Source organism: Protopterus annectens, chromosome 9.part0, assembly GCF_019279795.1.
Source record: "Protopterus annectens isolate FY-2018-M chromosome 9.part0, PAN1.0, whole genome shotgun sequence".
In the NCBI taxonomy this organism is placed as follows: Eukaryota; Metazoa; Chordata; order Ceratodontiformes; family Protopteridae; genus Protopterus; species Protopterus annectens.
In genome coordinates this window covers 771,511,993-771,538,396 of record NC_056743.1, presented here as the reverse complement: position 1 = coordinate 771,538,396, position 26,404 = coordinate 771,511,993, and positions in this window count along the sequence as shown.

The following is a 26,404-nucleotide window of genomic DNA, read 5'->3' as shown; positions in this document are numbered from 1 at the left end:
CACATCAAATGTACATTTCACTTGATAATATCTTAATTTCAATAGACCATTCACATGAGCAACTGAACTGAATACCGAAAGACTGTCTTGTCCTTAGCACATCAAATGTACATTTCACTTGATAATATCTTAATTTTAACAGACCCATACTAACAGAAAAAATGCTATGGTGCCTGTATCAGCAATGATGCAAGTGCATGATGACACACAAAATATTCTCCCTTTGTGTTTTTCAGCGGAAGCTGTCTTCCTTATCACAAAGTGCTTGGTTTAACTGCATACTGGAGCACATTTTTGTTTGTGTACAATGTCTATATAATGTATAACTGCAAACAGAGTCAACAACTACCAGTTAATAAACTTAGCTAGTCCAGAAGTCAACAGAAGTTTTAAAACACTTTCAAGAACATCAGTGGTTAGACACAAATGAATGGCTGCCTCAGTACCTATCTGATACTTTTGTTTCTAATAACTATGACATAGTGAACTGAAAGTGTTTTTCATGAGCATTTTATTTAGTGGCTTAAGGATATGATCTGCACCCCTAGCACAGCTAATACAGCGAGCCTGTTTTTAAATCTAGTTCAGTATATCCCGCATAACACACATGTAGTTTGGTAATACAGTGCAATGCAATGATTGTAACCATAAAATATTAGCATATTAAGAAGGCCTCATAAAAGTTTTTGGTCTTCAGAGTACCATATAGGTGCTGGAATCAAAGTGGTGCAATACAGAATGACATTCTACTGTCACAATGAATTATGAATTGCCCAAAACGTGTCACTTCAAGGAATTTGTATATATTGCTCTGTAAAAATACTCTTTCCCTACACACACACAAGCAATACCATCTTCAATTAAAGGGACCTGACTGACCACTGTTAGGCTTTGTTAACAAAAGCTGAGATCTAATAAAACTTTGAAAATATTTTCAGAAAGGACTGAACTGTGAGCAAGTGTATGGACTTGGGATCCTCTTGGGGACTAGTTTCTTAACTCATTCCCCCCGGTACAGCTCTTTTGAGTGTGTTTCTTTAACTTCCAGTGGGCATGGCTTAAGCCTTTAAAAAATGAAGATATCACCTTAAAGTTCTAGAAAATACTCATTGAGAGAGGTCAAATATCAATACAATTGTTTGCCATCACATATGCTTCAAGATAAAATATCCTGGTACCTTGTAAGTAACATGGTTTTGGAATTATTAGTGCAAATATGAACAATCAATGTTTGACGCCTAGAGGAGTAGTAAGAGTTAACTGCAGAAGACGCCTGGAGGAGCACTCGGCTACAATGAGTTTTCTGGTATGGATGCACTGATAGCTTATTCCTTCCACTCTCATCTACCCTCCCTCCCTCCCTGAGTAATGGAACTACTTAGACTGCTTAGTTCTCACTTTGCCTCACTCTAGCTAATCAATACATAATACTGCCAAGTACTGATGACCATTACCAACCACTCTCATGTGCCTAATAATCCACATTCTAATACAGTGTGCCATCCCATGGCCTAAATCACAGGGTATCATATTTATACTTTCCTGTATTCAGTGTCTTTGGCAGATATTGTTTTCCTGAGGCTAACACTCTCTAGACTAAAATATGCAAATCTCTGTCTTATCCTCATAGCAACTTATTTTTAACTCCTGTCTTGCCATTTCTTCTAATTCCCTCTTCTGTGTGGCATATGTTGCCTAGAAATGAACTCTGCATGTATCTGTTTTAGTTTACAGATACAAGAAAGCCAGTATATCTGCCATAAAAAATCATTGTATGCAACAATTCACATCCTAATTCGGGCCTTTCATCAATAAATGTATCACTGGCTGATCACAATTAAATTTCCCTGCAACAATTCCATATAGCTAGAACTTCCACATATCAGTGTGCAGTTTCTAATAAAACAGTAGCTCTTCAGAGCTGTTGGTGTACACTCACCAAAACCAGTGGCAGTCACAGAACACAGGTTATGCCATGTATAAAAGATTCATAAACAATCCCTCTGAATTACAATATTTATAGATATGATAGATTTTACAGAAGTGTAAGAGGCGTGGTCATAATCTATGCAGACTCTAATCTTTTGCTTTTATATTCCCTCCACAACAGCTCTTTTGAGTGTGTACCTTTAACTCCCACTGGGTGTGGCTTGACCCTTTAAATAAATGAAGTTATCACCTTTCAGTTCAAACAAATATTCATATCTCTGGAACTGGAAGTGTTACTAGAAACTGTAAATGGCAAACTATTCAGGATAAATTCATTTTTACATTGGTGGCATTCATTCAGTTCAATGCTTTAAAGTAGATTTTTATAAGCCAAAAAAGGCAGTAAATATTAATTTTGAAATGCTGTGTAAACAGCTTATGATATCTCAGTAACTATTCAAGCAAGACACATACTGCCAGCAGGATTTTCTTCATACAGCTGTGGGATTTCCACCACAGTGTGTCACAAAATAATGAGCCCTAATTTCACCTTTATATGTAAACCTTTGTAGAAGACTATATAGATTAAAAAATGAGCACTATATCTGCTTTCAGAATTCTTAATTTTAAAATTTTTTACATGTATTTACATTTTCTTTCATACATTACTGTTAAGCATGCCGTTCCTTGACATTTACTTTTATGTGTTTTTATTTATATAATGCCTAGGAAACACACAATTTAATGCTTTACATAATGCCTAGGAAACAGACATTTCAATACTTGAAATCAATCAATCTAGTTAATCAGTCAGTCAGTCTATATTACCTGTGCGACCATAACAGGTAGAATAGTCTCTGCTGTATTCACACTGCCTTTATACCTAAGTGAAGTATTTCACTAGCACCTTTATGACTTCTTAATAGACTGACTGGTTAGTTTCATCACTGGTGATGCGCAGCTAAAGCAAAATGTATTTCCTGGGTTACAGATGAAATCAATACTTTAATGCTATAGTATGATCAATCACAGGGGAAAAGGTACTACTAGAAAAGATTCACTGAAAATCTAGCTAAATTCTGAGAAGTTGGAAACAAAGTGAATGCTGTCCTTATAACCAGCAAAAATAGCTACTGTACTACACAGGACTAAATACAGACACAAACTTCAGCAGCACTGGCATACCATCATAAGATTACTGAACTCTGGTAAGACAACCCAAACAAATGAGCCTCCAGAGGTTACTCCTATGAGGTGACTTTCCAGTCCCGCTAGATCCAAGTTGTTCCAGTCCACATACTTTAATATTATGGACTGGCAGTCTCTTTGGTAACACTTTCATCTACTGCAAGTTCAAGTCTTTCCCATCTACCCATGATGTTCTGCTTTCCTCTCCTGATCTCAGTACCTCTTCTTCAAGCAAAACAGCTAGATCTCCAAGCTTGAATGATGTTTTAGAGTTCAGTCAAAAATTTTGTGTTGACAGATAAATCACTACTTTCAGTCATTCAATAGCCTTGTATTGATAGTTTTTTACAGTTTTGCTTATAGTATCTGTTTTAAGTCAATAATCTCCAAACTCACAGGCTTCTTCCTACTTTTCTAGTCTTTTTTTTCCTTTCATATACAGCAACATTGTTGCCTTAATTGACTAAATATGTACACATCTTTACAGTATTCATAGTTATTACTACTACAGTAGGTTAAAGTGTTTAGGTATTTCATACTTCATGTGCCTTATCATTAGTAGGCCATATCCTCAGCCTTAATTGGTTGCCTTCTGATTGTTTTTTTTCTGTTTTAGTCCATGCACTGTTGTTTTTACTTATATACTAGACTTACATTTATGGTTGCATCCTTCTGACATTTCTTGGCAGTGATTTTGCTTTTGTTAGATTGTTGTTCCAACCATGGATAAAGAGAAACCCTAATTTTTTTCAGAAAGTAAAATACACAGCTGTAAAATCTGTACCGCCCCCCAGGATTTACATGATCTCTGTATTGTCTGCCTGGGTTGAACACTTAAGAGCTGACTAATATTTGTAAAAATATCAGCCATAGGTCCCTTCTTGACAGGAGAAATAAGTTAATTTTGAAAGGTTTATTGAAAAAAGAACCCCCTGTAGGGTAATTCTCATCCTGAAAGACAAAAGTGTATGTACCAGGAGGGAAGAGAGGTCTCTCTGGGAGCCTGCTCCATATGCAAAACACACAGATTAGACTCTCCCCATTTTACATCCGAGCCTTCTTGTGTCCCTTGAGGGTTTACAATAACCCCATTATTCTGGTCTTCATAGACCCAAGCTTTTTGGTTCTTCTGACATGTCAGTAAGTACAAGATGTGGTAGCTTGTTCTTGAAGCACAAATTGTCCAAAATTTTGCATTATTGACAGGCTTTGGCTGTCTATAAGGTCCTCCAGGAGAGTACATATTCGTGTTGTTCCACTGGACTGGGAGATGATGATGTGGACTTTTTGAAGAACCATCTGGAAAAAGGTGTCATCTACACCTCCTCTGTTTCTAGGGTGACCAGGGACAAGACCTTACCATTCTCTTCCAAGGTTTCTATCCTGGGCTGTGTCCTGGCATCATGATTATTGTGGTTGACTGTAGAAGTCATTTATTCTCTCTCAGCACCAGCCATACATTTCTCTGAAGTGTTGACCCCCTCAGTACCAGTGAATTCAGAGCCAGTACCATTGCTTTTGTAGTCACTAGGCTGTTTGTTACACATCTTTGGTGCAGAGAGATTGACCCCAATCTCCTGGGAGCCATTCTTGGTGTCAAGGCTTTTGTTGTTAAATACCTCAGTGTCAAAGACCCTCTCATCATTACTGGCCCCCAGACTCAGCACTAAGGACTCTAGAGGGTGAGGTGGCAGTACTGACCCCATGTGTCAGTGTGGCCCTTGGCCTCTGCTTCCTTGGTACTGATGTTCCTAATACTATTAGTTGATGTTGGAATACTCATGCCAGGAAGAACTTTGATTATTCTGGATATTGAAGACATACACCATAATGATACCGCTGGTACATACATCAGTTGGGTGCCTTTAGCTATCTTCCCAACATGACCTAGGACTGGAATGACCCTTGGCAGTCAGAAGATCTAAGGAAGAATCCTCTTTGGAATAACTGGATGAGTTCCCCCTTGGAGGTACCTTAAAGACGGCATGCAAGAAGAAGCACCTGCACTCTCCTTCAGAGTTCCCTACCTCCAACATGGATCTCAGAGAGGGAGATGCTTCTCCCAAATTCCCTCCAGAAAACCTCAAATTTGGGGTGATCCTTGAGATGATAAGAAAGAAGGTACCTTCAGATGTTTATCCTATGGCTCACTGTTATAGTAGCTCTAGCTATATGGGTTATACAAAGCTATCAGGGTATCCTCTACATGCCCAAACCATTAATCAGCTTGATCTGAGATGACTAAAACATCAGGTTTGGGCAACAAAGCCTTCATAGTTATCCTGCTGCTGAAGACTGCTCCTCTTTTGTGCCTTTGAAGGATTGACAGTCAGCTAACACTATTCCACTGCTGTGGAGGTAAGTTCTTTTTGGGGAAAAAACATACACCTCGCTTTTTCTCATGGAAGTTGTACATTTTTTTTTGTAAATGTTAATTTTAAAAGCTAGGTAAAAGTGTTTTTATTAACACAAAGACCAAGAACCAAAATAACTCTGGGCACTGGAGGTTCCCTAATGGCTTCTTTGTGAGCTCCAAGCTGTTAAACTAATTAGTGGCACTATTTGACTAGATTGGCTTTAGGATTCTAGAGTTGTTGATCAAAGACAATGGCTGCAAACTGGTGGCTTTGACTGAGACTATTAAAACTTTAAACTTGTCTTTTAGCCAGGATTTGTTTTTTTCTATCTGCAAGGCTGAGTATCTTGCTATATTTTCTAGGATTGCAAAAAGGTGGAGGCCAACAGGACCCCCCCCCCCAAAAAAAAGAAAATTAGAGAGAGAGAGAAACTTGAGTATGATGTGGGGAAGGTATACCCCCAAACCTAGTTTTGCTTCTCTTCCCCACATGAGCGAGTTTATGTTCCCCCTGAACAAGTTCTTGCCCCAGCTAGAAATAAAGAGCCACTGAGGGATGTTTTCCAGCCTTTTTTGGACAGTCTTGATAGTCACTGTTTGGAGAAGATAGCAAGCCAAAGGTCATTCTGTTATGTAGCCCTCTGGTGGGTCAATCCAAGGGCCAAGCGTTGAACCCCTGGCAATGGGGCAGGGGGAGGAACAACAGAAACTGACTGAGTGTACCTGTGGTTGTGGGGGACAAATTTACACATTAGCTGTTGACTCTCTTAAATTGATGAATCTGTCTGATAGTCATATGTCCCTGGAATGTTTGAATATTTTAAAAAAAGGATTTAACTTCATCCCTAGCTTCAAACTGGACATTGTCACAATGTTAGTTCAACTGAAATTATTCACCGGAGGGTTGAACTTGAGTGTATTTTTTGCAGATAGGCCACACACTTCTCCTTTCCCTTCTACGAATTTAGTCAGGAAAAGTGTCTTCATTCCACCTAAGAACCCTTGGGGGATGATGTTCGAAAGACTATGTGAAACTGAGAGTGCATATTCAAGTAATTTGACTTCTAGTGAAAAACACACCTTGAACAACTTGGTCAAGAATAAAAAATTGTGTATCATGAAACCTGACAAGGGAGATGGGGTTGTAATAATGGGCACTTTGTGTTATTGAGTAAAATGTTTCAACTTCTTTCTGATGAGCACATCTACTATAGAGTTTCTAGGAATGAGATTGCCATAGCCTTAAGTAAAATTGATTTTTATTTGGATGATTTGGTCTTCCAGGTTCTCTTGATCAGAGAAGGCAGGAATTATTTAAAGATTTTTAGGACTACAATTCTTTCCATATTCAGCAGTCACAAATTTCATAAATGCCAGAGGGATCCCCCTTTGAGACCCATTGTGGTGGCAAGACATTCTAAAGTTAAATATGTTAATGGTAAGTGCAAGAGGATATTAGAGATCTACAGATTTTAAGGGACTTGTGGCATCTGCTTGAGAATTTAAGTTTGTTGGCATTTAATGAGGATGTGTTTTTTTATTACAGTGGATGTCATGAACATGTTTTCGGTTCTTCCTCATTTCATCAGAACCGATTGGCAACAGGAGGTTTTAACTGGCAACACTTCCCTTATTAATAATGAAACTCTGGTTCATTGAGTCCCTTTTAGGGCTTGTTTTGGAAAAGAACTACATCTTCGAAGGGGAACATTTTCACCAGATTTCTGGTGTAGGGATGGGAGCGGCTTGTGCCCCTATTTATGTTAATGAGGTATTAGCTATTTGGAAGGAAACACGTCTTTGCCTCTGACTATTTCATCCAGGTTTATGCCTACCATAGTTTCCATGATAACGTACTAACTTTATGGAAGGGGAATGTTCATCAATGGAATGAATTTTTGGCCATATGGGAGGAATCAACTGATTTTTTATGATTTACAAGTCATGTTGACTCTTGTAGTATCACTTTTTTGGATGTTACATTAACTAAGGATTTGGGCAACAAGAGATTCAGTTCTACTATTTATAGCAACAGATATTTTCAAACTGCATCTGAAGAGGGCCATAGTTAAAGGGTAGATGGTACATTTGTCGAGAACTGACCACTGATGATGTCTTTCTGAAAGAATTATGTTTCTTGTAGTAAGAACTGGGAACTGCTGATTGAGGGCTCAGTGTCTGTTATTCTAAAAGTGTATTAATTCTGGTTTAAGCACTTGGGCTTCAGGCCAGTTATTTTACATTAAGAGGGTTCGTGGTCTGCACTCTTGTGGGAGGAGAGGCTGGACTCTGCCCTTCTGAGCTGGGAATTTCTGGTTAAAGGCTTATAGTGCTTGCATATTTGAACTGCTTCTTACTGAAATTGGTACACCTTGTTTGCTGTAGTATAGACTAGATCCAGGCCTGCTGAATCTAACTTTGTTTGTATGCTTGTTGTTTGTTTGCTTGTTATTTCCCTGAAACGCTAATTCCACCTAAACACAGCTTTTCAGTGCTTCTGTGGATCCCTAGTGATATCTGCATTGCTTACTGTACTTATTTCCTTGTTTCACTTGAAAGAAAGTTACTGTTTGTCGTTTTTGCATTTAAGTTACCTGTAACACATTGCATTTAAGTTACCTGGCACTTGCACACTAAGTCAGCACTAAAAAATTAAAAGCACTACACCCTCACAAACTCCCCTTGAGTACCTTGCTCCCCATTGGCCCTTTTTTCAATTATAAAGGAATTCCCAATACTATTCTAGCATGTCCAAAGGTCAGTTGTCAATCTCCTCTCTGGTCCAGCTGGTGAATCTGGGAATCTTGAGGCAATGTTACAACTGCTTCATGTACACAGACAACCCTCTCCTCCTCCCAACAAATTCCAACACATGTGAGAGATACAACCATATAGCCAAACTGGAGGCTAAGCTCTCTCAACTCAGTACTGGCGTAACCAGTCAGGAGGAAAAGGAAACCACACTCACTACAGTTCCAGTCTCACATAGACCTACCACAACAGCAAACCAAACACATAAACACACAAAAACATACTCAGAGGCTCTAAATATAAATCTGCCTAAGCAGCAGAGACCTCCAAAGCAGACACCCAAGCAACTGCTACCCCAAAACAAAACACGTGCAACACATAGCTCACAAAGCCAGTGTGCCGAACAGTCACAGCCCTTAAGGCTAAACAACACACCTGATACACTTGTAATAGGTGACTCTATCGTCAGGCACAATGACGTCCCACTCACCAGGCTGAACAAGGAGAAGGTCACTGTGAGCTGCCTGTCGGGCGCTAGGATCCGCCACATAACACAAGCACTCAGGTCACTCCAAAGCAAGTACAAATATGACTCAGTCATTGTCCATGCTGGTGTGAATGACCTGAGACATACCTCCCTGGACTACATGAAAAGAGACATAGAGGAGCTCTCTGAGCATGTAGCCCAGGCCGGTATGACCCTGACCTTGAGTAGCATCTTACCCTCACCAAGAATAATGCCACAATATGAAGACAAGATGATTAATTTCAACAATTGGCTTAAGTATTGGTGTCATTCAAAGGGGATCCAATGCCTGTCAGCCTGGGATGACATGCTCGACAAGTCACGATGCTTCGCTAGGGACGGCTTTCACCTGTCACCCCTGGGCTTTTGGATATTGGCAAAGGCTCTTGCTACCCCCACAGTGCCTTTTTTAGGCAAGGCTCAAAAGACAAACCCACCTCCATAGGTATCACAAGGGATAAGAAAAGTACAGTTTTGTACCTACCATAAATGTAGATGTCAATAGGTATGCATCTGCAGTCATAACATATGGGTTGTCCTGCCTCAGGCAGCCCTTCGGTCGGCCGGATTCCAAAGTCTGGGTCTGGCCTCGGCTGATGTCGCACTTCACCCGACGTCATAGCTCCTGGGGTATAAAGGCATCAGCCGACACCATTTTCCTCAGTGTTTCTTGCCCCAGATGCCAGGTGCCCTCTAGGAAGGCTAAATTTGTATAAAAGTAGAAAATTCCAAACAGTAGAAAGCAAAAAGTATATATACATATATACATACAAACAAATACACCATAATAGATTCCCCCAGCTAGCTAAGAGGGTAAGTACCCTAGGAATACCACAGAGGGAAGGAGGGTGGGTAATCCTGACTGCAGATGCATACCTATCGGACATCTACATTTATGGTAGGTACAAAACTGTACTATATCCTTCAAGGATGCATCTGCAGTCATAACATATGGGTAGAATACCATAGCCAAACTGGGGGAGGAGGCACTAAGATAATGATGGTGTAGTTAAGATCCCTTGTAAAACTGCAGTTGCAAAACCTGCTCGGGATCTGGAGTATAAAGGAAGATTGTAATGCTTGGCAAATGTATACACGGAGCTCCAAGTAGCAGCTTCTAAAATGTCTTTGGTAGCCACTCCTCGTAGGAAAGCTGTAGTGGTGGCTGTAGCTCTTGTGGAGTGAGGCCTGATATTTTCAGGAGTTGTCTTTCCATGAAAAGAGTAGCAGAATCGAATGCAATTTCCTATCCATTTTGAAATTGTCTGTTTTGAAATTGCTTTTCCTTGCACTCCTGTTGCATATGCTACCAGAAGCTGGTCAGTTTTTCTGCTGGTCTTAGTTCTGTCCAGATAGTAGCGCAGTTGTCTGTGTACATCCAAGGTGTGTAGTAGTTTTTCCCCCCTGTTCTGTGGGTTAGGGAAGAATGCAGGTAAATGAATAGCTTGGTTCAAGGATACCCTGGATACCACCTTTGGCATGAAAGTAGGATTGGTTCTCAGAGACACTCTGTCCTGGTGAAAGATAAGGAAAGGCTGCACTGCCATTAATGCCTGTAACTCGGAGACCCTTCTTGCTGAAGTGATTGCTAGCAGGAAGGCAGTTTTCCAAGATAAGAACTGTAAGTCTGCTGTTGCTGCTGGTTCAAAAGGGGGAAGTGTTAATTTTTCCAGCACAAAATTGAGATCCCATGCAGGCAGAGGTGGTTTCCTTGGAGGTTTTACATTTTTGATCCCTCTCAAAAATTGTCTGAGGAGAGGGTGAGAGAAGACAGGAGGATCCATGTTGTACTCTGCTGAAATTGCTGAAGCATGAATCTTAATGGAAGAATAGGACAGGCCATTGTGGAACAGTTCTGCTAAGTATTCTAGGATGTGTGCTAGGTTAGCCAGTGTGACATTTGTTCCCTTTGATGCACTCCAAATGAGGAATCTCTTCCATTTGGCTGAATATGTTTTCCTTGTGGAGGGTCTGCGAGCCTCCAGGATGATGTCCTTGACCCTCTGAGATAAAACAGGTTGGTTTTGTTTTATGCAATTTTGCAGGCAGTTAGCTGCAGTGTTTTCAAGTTTGGATGCAGGGTCTTGTAGCTGTTCTGCGTTAGAAGTAAAGGCCATAGAGGTAGAGGCCATGACATGCTTCTCAGTAGCGGGTACCAGTGCTGCCTTGGCCAGTCTGGAGCTATCAGAATTACCTTTGGCTGTTCCTCCCTGATCTTCAGTAGAACTTTGTACATCAATGGGAGAGGTGGAAAGGCATAAACTGTCAGGTCCTTCCAGCTGAAAGAAAGGGAGTCCACCCTCCAGGCTTGTGGGTGGTATTCTATTGAGCAGAATTTCTTCAGTTGGTGGTTGAGTGGGGAGGTGAACAGGTCTATCTCTGGCATTCCCCATTTCTTTGTTATGGTTTTGAAGATGTCTGGATGCAGCATCCATTCGTGAGCATCCGTGGTAGTTCTGCTTAAGCTGTCTGCTAGTGAATTCTCTTTTCCTGGTACGAATCTGGCCTGTAGTTGAATGTTGAGATTCAGGCCTAGGTTCCACAGGTCCATTGCCATCCGGCATAGAGGGTAGGAATGTGTGCCTCCCTGTTTGTTGATGTACCACATGACTGTGGTATTGTCCGTCCTTATCAGCAGGTGTCCTTGCTGGAGGAATGATTTGAATGCCTCGATTGCATGCTTCACTGCCAGCATCTCCTTTAGATTTATGTGTAGATTCAGCTGGTCTTGGGAATATAGGCCTTGGATACACTTGTCTTCCATGTGTGCCCCCCAGCCTAGGTCTGAGGCATCCGTGGTGATGGTCTGCCTTGGTTGTAGTTTGTGGAAAGGCAATCCTCTGTTGGTCTGGCAGGCCTGAGCCCACCACAGGAATTCTTTTTTCAGGCATGGCATGATTGGTATCAGGGTTTCTAGACTCTGTCTGTGTTGAGACCATACATTCCTTAGGTACCATTGTAATTTTCTCATATGCAGCCTGGCATGTGGGATCAAGATTATGCAGGATGCCATGTAACCCAGGGCCTGCAGGACTTTCCATGCAGTAAGCTGAATTTGTCTTGTCAATGCCATGAAGTAGACTGGTAGTTGCTTTTGTTTTTCTTCTGTGAGAAAAGCCATCTGAGTTCCTGTGTCCAGTTCTGCACCCAGAAATGTTATCCTTTGGGATGGCACTAGTCTTGACTTTTGTATGTTGACTGTGTATCCCAAGGCTTGCAGCAGTTGTATGACATAGGCCAAATCCTTTATTATTTTTGTCTTGTTGTCCGCTTGTATTAGGCAGTCGTCCAGGTATGGGTAGATTTGAATTCCCTGAAGCCTGCAATGTGCAATTACTGATGCCAGGCATTTCGTGAATACTCTGGGCGCAGTAGATAAGCCAAAGGGCAATGCTGAGAATTGATAATGCTCTGATCCTGCAAGAAATCTGAGGTGTCTTCTGCAATCTGGTCGTATAGGGATGTGCAGGTATGCCTCCTTGAGATCTAGAGTCACCAGCCAAGACTCCTTGTACAACATGGGAAGAAGTTGCTGTAGGGTCAGCATCTTGAATTTTGGTACAATGAGATATGTGTTCAGTGCGGACAAGTCGAGAATAGGCCTCCATTGATTTTCTTTTCTTGGTACAAGGAATAGTCTGGAGTAAAATCCTTGGCCTTGTTCCATAGATGGTACCTTTTCTATTGCTCTCATCCTTAGTAAGTTGATGATTTGTTTTAGAGCCTCTGATTTCTGGCTTGGTGGAAGGTTTGGCATTCCTCTCTTTTTTGGTAAAGTGTGGAAGTGAAACCTGTAGCCTTTGTCTATTGTTTGCAAAGTCCATTTGTCTCCTGTAATGCAATGCCAGTTTTTTGAAAATAAAGCTAGCTTTCCGCCCAAGGGTGCTTCCAGTTGTTCCCTGGTAGGCGGAATCAGAGCCAAGTCATTGTGTCTGTCCTGTGAAAGTGGTTGCAGTCGCAGCTGTGGCGGCACTCCTCTGGTTGGCAGGTTGCCACTGACGACCCCTGTAGGCACCCCTTGATTGACCTCTGCCTCTTGGGCGTCTATTTCTGCCTCTCTGTGCTCTGGAGGTGTCTGGAAAGGACCAATTCTTTGAAGGCCAATTTCTGCTGAACCTCGGAGGTTGGACCTGCAGAAAATCCTTGACTGTTTGGACAGATTTTGCTTTTTCTTCCACTTTCTTTAGTACCTCCTGTGCAGGGGAGCCAAATAAACTTTGTTTCTCCATAGGGGCATCTAGGAGTTTAGACTTAACATGGTCTGGCAAGGATTGCTCTTTTAGCCAGGCATGCCTTTGAATTACTGCTCCAGTCATAGCTGATCTAAATGAAGCCTCCAGTGCATCATAGCCACATTTTAAGAAATGATTACTGACCTGCTGAGAGTTGTGTACCAAATCCTGAAGGGACTTACTGTCTAAAGGGTCAGGAGAGGAAAGCATTTTATTCAGCTGATCTAACAAAAATTCCTGGTACTGTATCATGTGAAATTGACAGTTTAAAGCCCTGGCAGAAAGAGTAGCAGATGTATAAACCTTTTTACTCCATCTCTCTAATGCTCTTGATTCTCTTTCAGAGGGTAGGGGGTTTTTGGCAGAGGCAGCTGCAACACCCTTAGGGCCCTGAGAAATGGTTTCTGGGTCTGCAGCATGGGCCTTATACAAGTGGAAGTGAGAATCCGGGACCCTGTAATATCTGTCAGGATTGGCAGGGGCCGGGGGGAGAGAATCAGGGGCAGAACTGGCATCATTGTATGCATCATCAATGACTGATAGCACAGGTAGTATGGCTAAAGGCCTATGCTGTGGTAAGTGTAAAAAAGTCCTTAGCCTTTTCCTAGAATCAGAAAAATCCTGACCCTGCCATTGGAAGTGTTCCCTCATTGAGTGTAGAGTTTCCCCAAATGAAAATTCTTCTGGGGGGGAGGCAGAGGGAATAGAGTCTTCAGCATCAGAATCCTCATAAGGTGAGTATGGTCCCTCCTGATGGTCTGATAAATCTGATCCATCCGAGGAATAGTCAGAGGAGAGAGGTTCAGGGGGTTCAGTCCTAGGCTTTTTTTCAGGAGGGGGTTGTGAGGCCCTGTCTGGGTGAGGTTGGGATCCCCTGATCAGAGAAATAAGGTCCTCAGCAAGGCTGAGAATCTGAGAACTTGAGGAAGGTCTGTGAGAGGGAGCCTTGGGAGGTAAGGCCTTGGAAAGTTTAGCTGCTTTAGCCCTGGAAAAGGCCTTGATAGACATAGAAGCAGGGGTCTAGCTGCCCCACGTGCAGGAGTAGAGATGTCCAGCGGAATGGTGTCGGACAAATCTTGCGTGCCTGCTTCTTCGGTAGGATTTTCTGTAGCCGACTCAGCCGGGGCCTCTGAGGCCTCGGTTGTCGGAGGCATGCTTTCGGCCGAAGGAAGAACCAAGGACTCGGTTTCAACCAAAACCGAGACACTCGCGGTAGGCCTAACCGTGGTTTCAGCCGAAACCGCGGGCCGCGAGTGTCGGTCCTTTTCCTTGCGTTTTTTGGCTAAATGTGTAGTCGGAGTCTCCGACGGCATTTTATATGCAAAAGCGGAGCCAAAAAACTCTTCAGCAAACTCCGACCGACGTCTAAGTGTCCGTTGGTTGAAGGAAGCACAGGCTAAACAAGCTGATACATCGTGGTCTGGGCCTAAGCAAGGAAGGCAGTAAGAGTGGAAATCCTTATGAGGTATTTGTTTCCCACAAGTTAAACAATTATTTACTTTGTCTGACATCGGCTGAGGCAAGAAAGAGTCCCCAACGGGGTCCTTAGCTTTTTTAGAAGTCTTCGGTAGCTGAAATCTCTGGATCTGACCGACTGGCACTTGCGAACAGCTTCTGCTTCAGGCACCACGCGGCAAGAAAGACTGGGGAAAATGGCGTCGGCTGATGCCTTTATACCCCAGGAGCTATGACGTCAGGTGAAGTGCGACATCAGCCGAGGCCAGACCCAGACTTTGGAATCTGGCCGACCGAAGAGCTGCCTGTGGCAGGACAACCCATATGTTATGACTGCAGATGCATCCTTGAAGGACATCTAAGAGTAATGCTACTCAACGCCAGAAGTCTAAACCTCAAGATGCACGCACTCAAAACTCTCCTTAGCATGGAGAACATCGATATCTGTGCAGTAACAAAAACCTGGTTCAAGGCTCCCGAGAGCACCCCAGCACTACCAGGTTATACCTCATACCATACTTTTCGGCCCCAAAACTTGGACCGAACCACACAAGGAGGGGGAGTATCAATATTCATCAAAGATACCCACACCTCCAGGTTGGTGGCACAGCACGAAGCATCAGAGACTATCCATGTGCAACTAACAGTGGGTAAAACTGCCTTCCAGTTTATAGCCTGCTACAGACGACCCTCCCAAACCCAGGAACCCCACTTGGCCTTCCTGAGAACACTGGAAAATATGAAGGTCTCTCCAAACACCATTATATTGGGCAACATCAACTACCCAAACATAGACAGGGAGCATTACTCTAGCTCCAACACCCTACCCCAAAGGTTCCTAGAATTTATAAACTCAAATGCTATGGAACAACTTGTTACCACTCCCACAAGAGGGGAAAACATACTGGATCTGATCATCACCAACATGGGGACTCTATGCTCCAGACCAGAAGTGTTTCCCTCACTGGTACGATCAGACCATAAACTAATCTCACTGGATATTCACATCCCGACCCCACACCCTGCCCAGAAAACCACAGTGAAAAACTTCTCTAAAGCAAATTTCACACTCCTCAAAACCAAGGTGGAATCATTCAAAGCCCCCGGGCCTGTGGAAAATATGGCCTAGACCGCAGAATCCTTTATAAACGCATTCTATGAACACCATCAGGAATGCATGGATCATGCAATCCCAAATAAAACCAAGACCCAATCCTCCAAAGGCAGATGTCCTGTCTGGTGGACCCCAGCCATAAACAAACTATACAATAGAAGGAGGAAGCTACTATATGATAGAGCAAAATCCCAAAAAGGGAAGGCATCTCTGATCAGTATTAGCAAAAAACTACGGGCACTCATAAAATCGTCTAAGGCCAGCTTCGAGAGAAAAATTGCACAGGACACTAAGGATAATCACAAGGCTTTCTTTAGTTATGTTAGGAACCTGGGTGGGAATTCCCAGATATGCTCAGAATTAGTCTAAAATGACAAATACACTGAACCCACAGACATTGCCAACATCCTAGCTGACAGGTTCAGTGCAAACTCCCCACCAAAAGGGCAAATATCTATCCCAGCAGAGTGCTGCCCCCTGACATCTCAGATGCTCAGGTAAGAGCCACCCTCTCCAAAGCAAAAACACAGCATCAATGGGACCAGACGGTGTCCCGGGCTGCGTCCTACATGAACTCCAAGAAGAGCTAAACCAAAACATAAAACTACTGTTCAATCTCAGCCTTACTACAGGATATGTACCCAAAGAGTGGCGTACAGCAACAGTGGTCCCTCTCCACAAAGGTGGTGCCTCAACGGATCCTGGAAACTATCGTCCCCATAAGCCTGACTAGCTTGGTCTGCAAAGCTATGGAAAGGATCATCATGGACCTCATAAATAAAGATATTGGGGACCTACCCAGTTTGGCTTTGTTAAGGGCAGATCCTGGATCTTAAATCTGGTTGATTTCTTTGAAACAGTCACCAAGGCCATTGACGAAGGGAAGGTGGTCCACACAGCCTACCTGGACTTCGCAAAAGCCTTCAATACAATACCCCACTCAGGCATTATAGATAAGCTCACCAGCTTAAATATAAACCCCTATGTCACTAGATGGGTTGCAAACTGAATCAAGAACAGAACCCACATGGTTAGAATTGCTGGAGCCATGTCAGACTCCAAACCAGTTACAAGTGGCGTCCCACAAGGCTCAGTCCTTGGACCTCTCTTGTTCGGTATATATTTCTCGGAGGTACAGGCCAACACGGAAGGACTGTGGCTGACCAAGTTTGCAGATGACTGCAAACTGGGCACCATAATCGACTCTCCAGCCGACACAAGCATCCTCCAAAAGGGCCTCATAGAAACAGACAACTGGTGCCAGAGCCATGGCCTCAAGCTAAACGCCAAAAAGTGTATAGTCATCCCCTTTGGCAAAAACACAGGGCCCACAAATTACCACATAGGTGGTAATCCATTAAGTACAGAAGAAGTAATTAGGGACCTGGGGACCCAAGTTGATAGCAATCTCTCATTTGACAACCACGTGGCCAAAGTGGTTAGAAAAACATTTTATATAGCCCACCTAATCATGAAAGGATTCACATCTAGATCAGGGAAGGTCATCGTGCCTCTCTACTCATCCCTCATCAGGCCCATAATTGAGTACAATGCCCCTTTTGGGGATGTACCTTACCAGACACCTGCAGCAACTGGAAAGACCCCAAAAGTACCTCATCAAGAGGATCAAAGGGCTCAAACAGATGCCATATGCTGCCTGGTTAAAGAAACTCCAGCTCTACTCAGTGGCATACCGCCTGCTCAGAGGTGATCTGTGCCTGATGTATAAAGCCATGTCTAACCCGGAATTAATGGACATGATGCACCTCAGAAAATCAAAATCCCATCGAGCTATGCGCTCGAGAGACTTGAACCTCAGCACTGAAATAAATAGGACATGCTGGAGGGACAGATTCATAACCCAGAGGCTCCCTTCACTCTGGAATAAAATCCCAGTCCAGGTTAGGCAGAGTCCCTCATTGACTCTCTTCAAGAGGAATCTTGATGAGTGGATGGGAGATCATAGGTTTACCCCGGGTATCACTTCTGTGTCACTGTTAGACAGAGGCACAGTATACTAACCTCGAAAAAGGACATAGCAAAATTAATTTAAAATGGGTGGCGAAAACCAAGCACACTCTGGCTAGGCTTATAAATGCCCTAGGGCAGATAGCCTAGTATGAACCTATGAACAAACAGGATATGTGGACAAGGCTGGATGAACCAGAAAAATCTGATTGTACAAAACAAGGGGATTCAACTGACACAGCAGAGATTTCCACTTAAAATTCTGTTTATTAAAACAAAAGTTAAAAACAGAAAAACAGTCAAAGACACAGAAAAGATGGGTGCTTTCACGCCTATCCCAGGCGCCTGTGATAGGTGTGAAAGCTTTCATCTTCTCTGTGTCTTTTATTGTTTTACTGTTTTTAACTTTTGTTTTAATAAACAGAATTGTAAGTGGAAATCTTTGCTGTGTCAGCTGGATCCACTTGTTTTGTGCAATCATGTTTTTTGTGTTCTGTACAATCATGTTTTTTGTGTTCTGTATTTTTGACAGAGGATACCTAAAGGGTCTCATTGATGGCATCAGAGATGAGATTTTAGAACTATGGCCTGTTAAGTTTGCTCCCATTTTGAGTGTTTGTCACAACAATGGAATTGCAGCTCAACCAACAAGACCTAGGGCCACTGGGAATGCCATTTTGACTCATGGTAGTTCTGTGCAAGCCTTAAATGGTGGGGATTTTGTCATCCCCTTTAGTAGTGATGTTAACAGATAAGTGGATTCATTCAAAAGGAACTGGGACTTGGTCTTCAGCAGAGAATTGAGAACGATTTTGGGAGACCAACCTACTTTTGTTTTTAGCAGGGGAAATTTTTAAAGAACCTTTTGGAAGGGAATCAACAATGGAAACGTACTTACATAGGCAATAACAGCATGTTTGCTTGTGGATGTTGCAAACAATGTAGGTACATATATACCAGTGAAGGGTTTCGATCAGAACCTAGCCAGCACCAGGAGGTGTAGTTGTGAGACCATTAGGGTGGTTTATCTTGCATGCTATGCAGCATGTGAAGCATTTTATGTGGGCAAAGCTAACAGAAAACTGAAGGAGAGGATTAGAGAACATATCTATGACATGAAGAATAAGTCCACTAATACCTTAAGCAGATACTCAGGATAGTGTGGCTCTTTAAATAAGTTTTTTTTTTTTTTTCATTATTGACAAGGTGAATGCAAGGGACATGGGGGAGATATAGATCACTATTAGAGTACAAAGAATTATATTAGCAATTATGACTAAATGCCACAACCCCCCCCCCCCCGGTTTGAATTATAATGTTTCTAAGTGTCTTGAAGGTGAGATCAATTGTTCTGTAATCTTATTACATTTGCATGTAGTCAGTGTTTATACTCGTATCTTGATCATTTTTAAGATTATAGCAGTTCTTATGTAGGCAGTACGACAATGTTATTTATTTATTTTTTAGGGGGTGTGTTCCTTTATAGGTTCATAGGTTGGTACCAGGCTATCTGATAAGCCTAGCCAGAATGTGTTGGCTTTCACTGCTCCCTTAGATTAGTTCCTTGTGCCTCTGTCCAGCAGAGCCACTGAAGTGATCCCCGAGGTAAACTTTCTGTTTCCCTTCCACTCGTCAAGGTTTCTTTTGAAGAGTGTTAGTGAGGAGCTCTGCCTAATGTAGATTGGGATCTTGTTCCAAAGCATGGGAAGTCTCTGGGACAGGAATCTATCCCTCCAGCATGTCCTATTTACTGTTGTGGAGAGGTTTAGATCCCTAGAGCGTGTGGCTCGAGGGGATAAGGTTTTCTTTAGGTGGAGCATGTCCATCAATTCTGGGTTGGACATGGCCTTCTATGTCAGGCAAAGCTCACCTCTGAGTAGGCAACATGCAACCGAGTACAACTGGAATTTCTTCAGTCAAGCTGCATAGGGCATCTGTTTGAGACCAATGATCCTCTTGGTGAGGTACTTCTGTGGTCTTTCCAGCTGTTGCAGGTGTCTTGTAAGGTACATCCCAAATGAAGCGCTGTACTCTATTATGGATCTGATGAGTAGTGGGGCACAATGACCTCTTTTGATCTGGATGCGAACCCATTTGTGGTTAGGTGGGCCACGTAGAAGGATTTTCTAACCACTTTGGCAATGTGATTATCAAAGGTGAGATTACTATCTACTTGGGTCCCCAGATCCCTTATTACATCTTCCGCATTTAGGGGACTACCACCTATGTGGTAGTTTGTGGGTACTTTGTTTTTTCCAAATGGGATGACTATGCACTTTTTGGCATTTAGCTTGAGGCCATGATTTTAACACCAGGTATCCGTATCAGTGAGTCCCTTTTGGAAGATGTCTGTGCCAACCAGAGAGTCAATTATAGCCCCTAGTTTGCAGTCATCTGCAAACTTAGTCAGCCATAGTCCTCCTGTGCCTGCCTGTACCGTTGCGAAGTATATGCCGAACAGGAGGGGTCCTAGGACTGAGCCCTGTGGAATGCCACTTGTAACCAGTTTAGAGTCGGACCTAGCTCCCGCAACTCTCAAAATGTGGATTCTGTCCATGAGCCAGTTGGCAACCCATCTTGTGACGTAGGGGATTATGCTCAGACTGGTGAGCTTATCTATAATACCAGAATGGGGAATGGTGTCGAAGGCCTTAGCGAGGTCTAGGCTGGCTGTGTGTACCACCATTCCCTCGTCTATAGCCTTAGTAACTGTCTCAAAGAAGTCCACCAGGTTTAGGAGGCATGATCTGCCCTTAACAAAGCCAAACCGGGTAGGGTCCAGTGTTTGGAGGTTCCCAATGTCTCTGTTAATGAGTTCCATGATGATGCACTCCATAGCCTTGCAGACCAAGCTAGTCAGGCTTATAGGGCGATAGTTCCCGGGGTCTGTTGTGGCTCCACTTTTGTGGAGCAGAATAACCGTTGCTGTGCGCCACTCTATGGGTATGTAGCCTGTGGAGAGGCTGAGTTTGAACAGTGTGTTTAGGTGAGGGGTTAGTTCATCTTTGAGCTCATGTAGGATGCAGCCTGGGACACCGACTGGTCCTATTGATGCTGTGTTTTTGGCTTTGGAGAGGGCTGTTTTAACCTGAGTGTCTGTGATTTCAGAGACTCTACATTCTTCTGGTATGGTTATGGGCCCTTCTGGGGGTGAAGTTAGTGCTGAACCTGTCTGCCAGGATGTTGGCGATATCAGTCGGTTCAGTGTATTTTGTGCCATTCTGCACTAACTTGGAGCAGATCTGAGCATTGCCACTTAGATTCTTGACATAGCTAAAGAATGCCTTGTGGTTATCTTTGGAGTCCTTGGTAATTTTTCTTTCATAGCTCGCCTTGGATGATTTTATGAGGGATCGTAGTTTCTTGCTGATACTGATCAAGGATGTCTTCCCTTCTTGGGATTTTACTCTTTTCTGTACTAGTTTCCTCCTTCTATTGTACAGCTTGTTTATGGCAGAAGTCCAACAGACTGATTTCCTTTTCTTGGAGGAGTGAGTCTTGGTTTTGCTTGGGAAAGCACGATCCATGCATTCTTGTAGCTGCCCGTAGAATGCATTAGTAAAGGATTTTGCAGCTTGGACAGTGTTATCCTTCAGCATGGGGGCTTTGAAACTTTTCACCTTGGTCTTAAGTAATGTGAAGTTTGCTTTTGAAAAGTTTTTCACAGTGGTTTTCTTGTCCGAGGGTGGGGGCGGAATATGGATATCCAAAGTGATTTGTTTATGGTCAGATCTAACCAGCAAGGGGTTAACCTCTGGTGTGGAACACTGGTTGCCCATGTTGGTGATGACCAGGTCCAATATGTTGTCACCTCTGGTGGCAGTGTTGACCAGTTGAACCAGGGCATTTGAGTTTATAAATTCTAGGAAAAGTTGGGCAAGGGAATTAGTACTTGAGTAGTTCTCCTAGTTAATGTTTGTGTAATTGAATTCACCCAATATTAGGGCGTTTGGTAGGACCTTTATGTTTCCCAGTGTTTCCAGAAATGTGGAATGGGGGTCCTGGGACATGGTGGGTGATCTGTAGCAAGCCACAATTTGAACTGCAGTTTTGCCCATTGTTAGTTGCATATGGATAATCTCTGAAGCATAGTGCTGTGCCACTAACCTGGAGGTGTGGGAATCCTTGATGAATATGGATACACCCTCGCCTTTTGTATTTTGGTTTGGGTTCTGTGGCCAAAATGTTTGGTATGAGTTGTGGCCTGGTAGTGCTGGGCTGCTCTCTGGAGCCTTAAACCAGGTTTCTGTTTACTGCACATATATCGATTTTCTCCATACTGAGGAGTGCCAATAGTGCGTGCATTTTGAGGTTTAGACTTCTGGCATTGAGTAGCATTACCCTCAGTTTTTTGTTACTTGTGCTATGTATGGTGGTGGGTTTGTCTTTTTAGCCTTGCCTAAAAAAGGCACTATAGGGCTGGCAAGAGCCTTGGTCAGTATTTGAAAGCCTAAGGATGACAGGTGCAAGCCGTCTCTAGCGAAGCAGGTGGCTTGTCGAGCATGTCATCCCAGGTGGACAGACACTGGAGCCCCTTAAGTCTGCATCCAAAGTTTTCTCATTCATGTGGAGGTGTTCTTGATTGGTTGTTTTGTATTTCAGTTGGTATTTAAACTGTCTTAGAATTGTTTCAGGACTAACTCTGATGAAGTCCATGGATTTTGGAAGAAAGCACTTGGTTATTGCTGCTGATTTTATGGTCCAGAATCAGGTATCATCTAGCTGAGTAGTATTTGAACTGTTTGTAGTCATTGTTTTTATTAACTGTCGCATGACTTTTAATTACTGTTAAACAGGAGTGCCACTTTTTTACTTTTGCGGTAAAAGTTGTGTTTTACTTTTGGGGCTCAGATGTTTAAAATAATTTTTTACTGTGTTTTATGGGGGATGTTTTTTTTACAACTTCTCTGCTTTACAGACTACTACTGCCAGGCTTCCCTGGGAATCAGGCATATTTTTCTGCTTAACCATTGAACAATTTACCAGCTCCTTAGTTTTTTCTTCTTCCAGCTACAAAAAGAAGAAAATTACTAAACAGCCTTTGTCACCACAGCAGGCTGCTAAAGTGCCTTTGCTCCAGCTGGGTGACTCTGCTGTGGCCATTGCTGGTTCCTTGGACCATTCATCTTTTTCCTTGGCTCATTCTGGTGTAGTCCCTACAGTCACCATGGACCATGGGCTACACATGTCCTCTGTGGCTGTTGGGAATACCCTTGGCTGGCAATTGAGAGCCACTCTTTTCAGTACTGCGAGAAGGGACAGGAAAAGCCATTTTGCCTAACCAGAATGTAATGCCTGTTCATAAGGAGTTTTTTAATGCCAAAAGTGGTCTGTTTCTTCAGAAATTCCTGTCAAAATGAAACAAAAAATTAGACAAATTTCATCTACTGTCTCAGTCATGTTGATCAACTGGCCTTTAATACAGGCTCAACTTGGGGTTTATTACAGGCTGTTGCCCCTTCCAGGTCAGCTGATTTTGGTAAAAAAAAAAAAAAAAAAAAAAGAGTAATTTTCTGAAGAGGTTCAAGTTTTTGAATCACAAGATGAGTGTGAAGTGACAGAGTTTGTTTTGTATCCTCAGATACAACAGGATTCTGAGGAGGGTGTGACTCTGACCAGTGCCTTTGAAGGATTGTCTTTCTCTAGAACTATTTCTAGAATGAATCAATTGTTTCAGTGGGGACATAATGATATTCCACAGTCCCTGAAAAAAAGTATTATGATTTATCACAACTGGAATTCACAATATGTACCCCAATTCTTCATATTCAATCAGCACTGGAGGATGTTTTTGTCACAGCCTGTAACTTGCTTGACAGCTGCTCCCAAGATAACAGATTGTATAAAATTCCTTGATCTTTTTAAGTTTGTATACATCCATCCCCGATCAGAGCCAGTAGCTGTTGCTTTAGTAAATCCAGCTGCTGCTAAACATTTGGCTAATACTAATCCTTCTCCTTTTGAGAAGGATGGGAAAGCTTACTCTGTTGAGTTTTCTCTTTATCAAGACCCACCGACATTGGTATTTTCTTATATCCTACTTCCCTATAGATAATCATTGTTGCACTAATGTAAAATGTTTGCCTCCCCTCCACAAAGCCACACTAATCTGTACCTTTCAATTTTGGCAACATCTTTGCCATTCTATAAGTTTGGATAAACATAAACATTTTATAATCATAATTAAAATTGAAATGGGTCTATATGAAGCTGGGTCTAATGGATCTTTACCATCTTTAGTTAATACAGCCATCACAGCTTTATTCAAAGATGCTGGTGCTACCCCTCCTTTTAAAATACTGTTAAATGAAATCATCCAGATCTTTATCACTTTCTTCTCTCCAAACTTCCAAACGTCCACAAGAATACCATTGGTTTCTAGAGACGTTCATGAAGACTGATTATACATAATAATTTTACCTCATCTCCTCCTCTTAACTATCAGTTGTTAAGCCTCATCTACCTATAACCTTGGCATAATTAAATCTTCCATAAATATTTCCATTTGTGCTCTTTATTTTCACATTTCTCAGCTATATACAGATTTTCCAAAAATTTCTGAAATATCTCTCACACTTCTACAGGATCTCTAGTTATTTTTTCTTATTGCAGGCTCCCTAAGTTTGTAAACAATCCTTTATACTTTCTGTTGTCTAACTCATTGTGCTAGAAATTTTTGTACTCTGGAGTTATTGTCAAAAAAATAGTTGCATAACTGCAATCTTTCTATGCTCATGCATATTATTCAGATATTCCCTTATTTTCTCTTTAGCACTCTGTATTTGTGTTTCCTCTTGTTCTCTGAGATTCCCATTTTCTGCAATAATTTAACCTTTGTCAGACCCTCTAAACAATTACTATTCTTTTATATTTTTATTTTATTTCTGTCCTATTCTAAAACTCATTTTTCATTTTATTCTACTCACTAGCTATAACTTTAGAAGACATTTATATCTTCCCTAATACCTCCTGCATAATTTCCACTACCCATTCATTACATTTCTCTCTTTTTAAAAGATATGTGGGAAAGTGCCAGTGTCTCATGTTTTACTTCATTACCATGCATGATCTTGGTTTACATTGGTGCATAATCTGAAAAGGTTATTGGATATGTGTCAAAGCTTCACATGCTCCTGTGAAATACAGTTTTTAGCTAGTCTAGCCTAGTTACATTGGGGAGTAGTTCCTGAGTTCTTGTACTGAATTTACATACCAAATATCTTCATAAATGTCTTCAGAAATCTACCTCTTTTGTTACATTTCCCTTCTTGGTCTCCCTGATACATCCTTACTATTTTAAATCAAATTCCAGTCCCCACCTATAAGTAATATTCCCTGCTAAAAGCTGATTATTTCTCCCCAAAATTTCTTAAGCTTAATAACCACAGTTTTTGGTGGACTATAAATACATGCCAGCATAATCCTCCTCCCCTTGCCAATAATCTCTTAATAACAAAAATTTACCATTACTGAGATTTTTCTTCTATCATAATTTGAGCCTTTCTAGCAATTATGACTACTGCCCCTTTCCTTTGTCCCTGCTATTTTGCTGAAATCTATCCTGAAATGCTTTGTCAAATTTACATGGTCATTTCTTTCTAAATGTGTCTCCTGCAGCATTGCTATTTGCACTCTGCATTTCTTATTATAATTCAATTCTCTTCCCTTTTTGTCTATATCTTAACACAATTTACATTCCAAGATAATATAACCAATGTAGCCTTTATGTTAAAAAGCTATTCTTCCCACCTGTTATACATGTCATTTTTTTTCTGAATGCATGTTTCCAGCTTCTGAGTGACATGCATGCACTGTTGACAGGTTGATCTTTTATACATTTGTTTATTCTCATCTCCATTTGAACCTATGTCACATTTTCAAGACTTATTGTTGTAATGAAAACCCTATTTTCAGAATAACTTAAAACAAACACACAAACAATAAAGTAATAAAGTTTAACTTTCCAGATAGTAACAACTTCCCCAAACTGACAGCTGCTCCATGTATTACTTGACCTAAAATTAAGCATACTCATGCATTGTGATATGTAGTGAGAGTATGGAACAGGTGGTGGAGATATGCTCTAGACTAGAGAGAAGAGGAATGAAGGTCAACAGGACTAAGACAAAATATATGTGTGTGAATGAGAGGGAGGACAGAGGAATGGTGAGGATGCAGGGAGTAGAGGAGGCAAAGGTGGATGAGTTTAAATACTTGGGATCAACAGTTCAGAGTAATGGTGAGTGTGGAAGAGAGGTGAAGAAGAGAGTACAGGCAGGATGGAGTGGTTGGAGAAGAGTGTCAGGAGTGATTTGTGACAGACGAGTACCAGTAAGAGTGAAAGGGAAGGTCTACAAGAGGGTAGTGAGACCAGCTATGTTATATGGGTTGGAGACGGTGGCATTGACAAAAAGTCATGAGTCAGAGCTTGACGTGGCACAGCTGAAGATGTTAAGATTTGCACTGGGTGTGACGAGGATGGACAGGATTAGAAATAAGTATATTAGAGGGTCAGCCCAGGTTGGAAGGTTTGGAGATAAAGCCAGAGAGACAAGATTACATTGGTTTGGACGTGTGCTGAGGAGGGATGCAGAGTATACTGGGAAAAAGATGGTAAGGATGAAGCTGTCAGGTAACAGGAAAAGAGGAAGGCCTAAGATAAGGTTTATGGATGTGGTGAGAGAGGACATGCAGGTGGTTGGTGTGACAGAGCAAGATGCAGAGGACAGGAAGAAATGGGAACAGTTGATCTGCTGTGGTGACCCCTAAGGGGAACAGCTGAAAGAAGAAGAATGCTAAAGTGCATGTTACAGCCTGAGGTCCCACTTACAGTGACTGCTCTCAGTTCTGTTATCTCTATTCCCCTTCCAGATGTGAAAAACGGT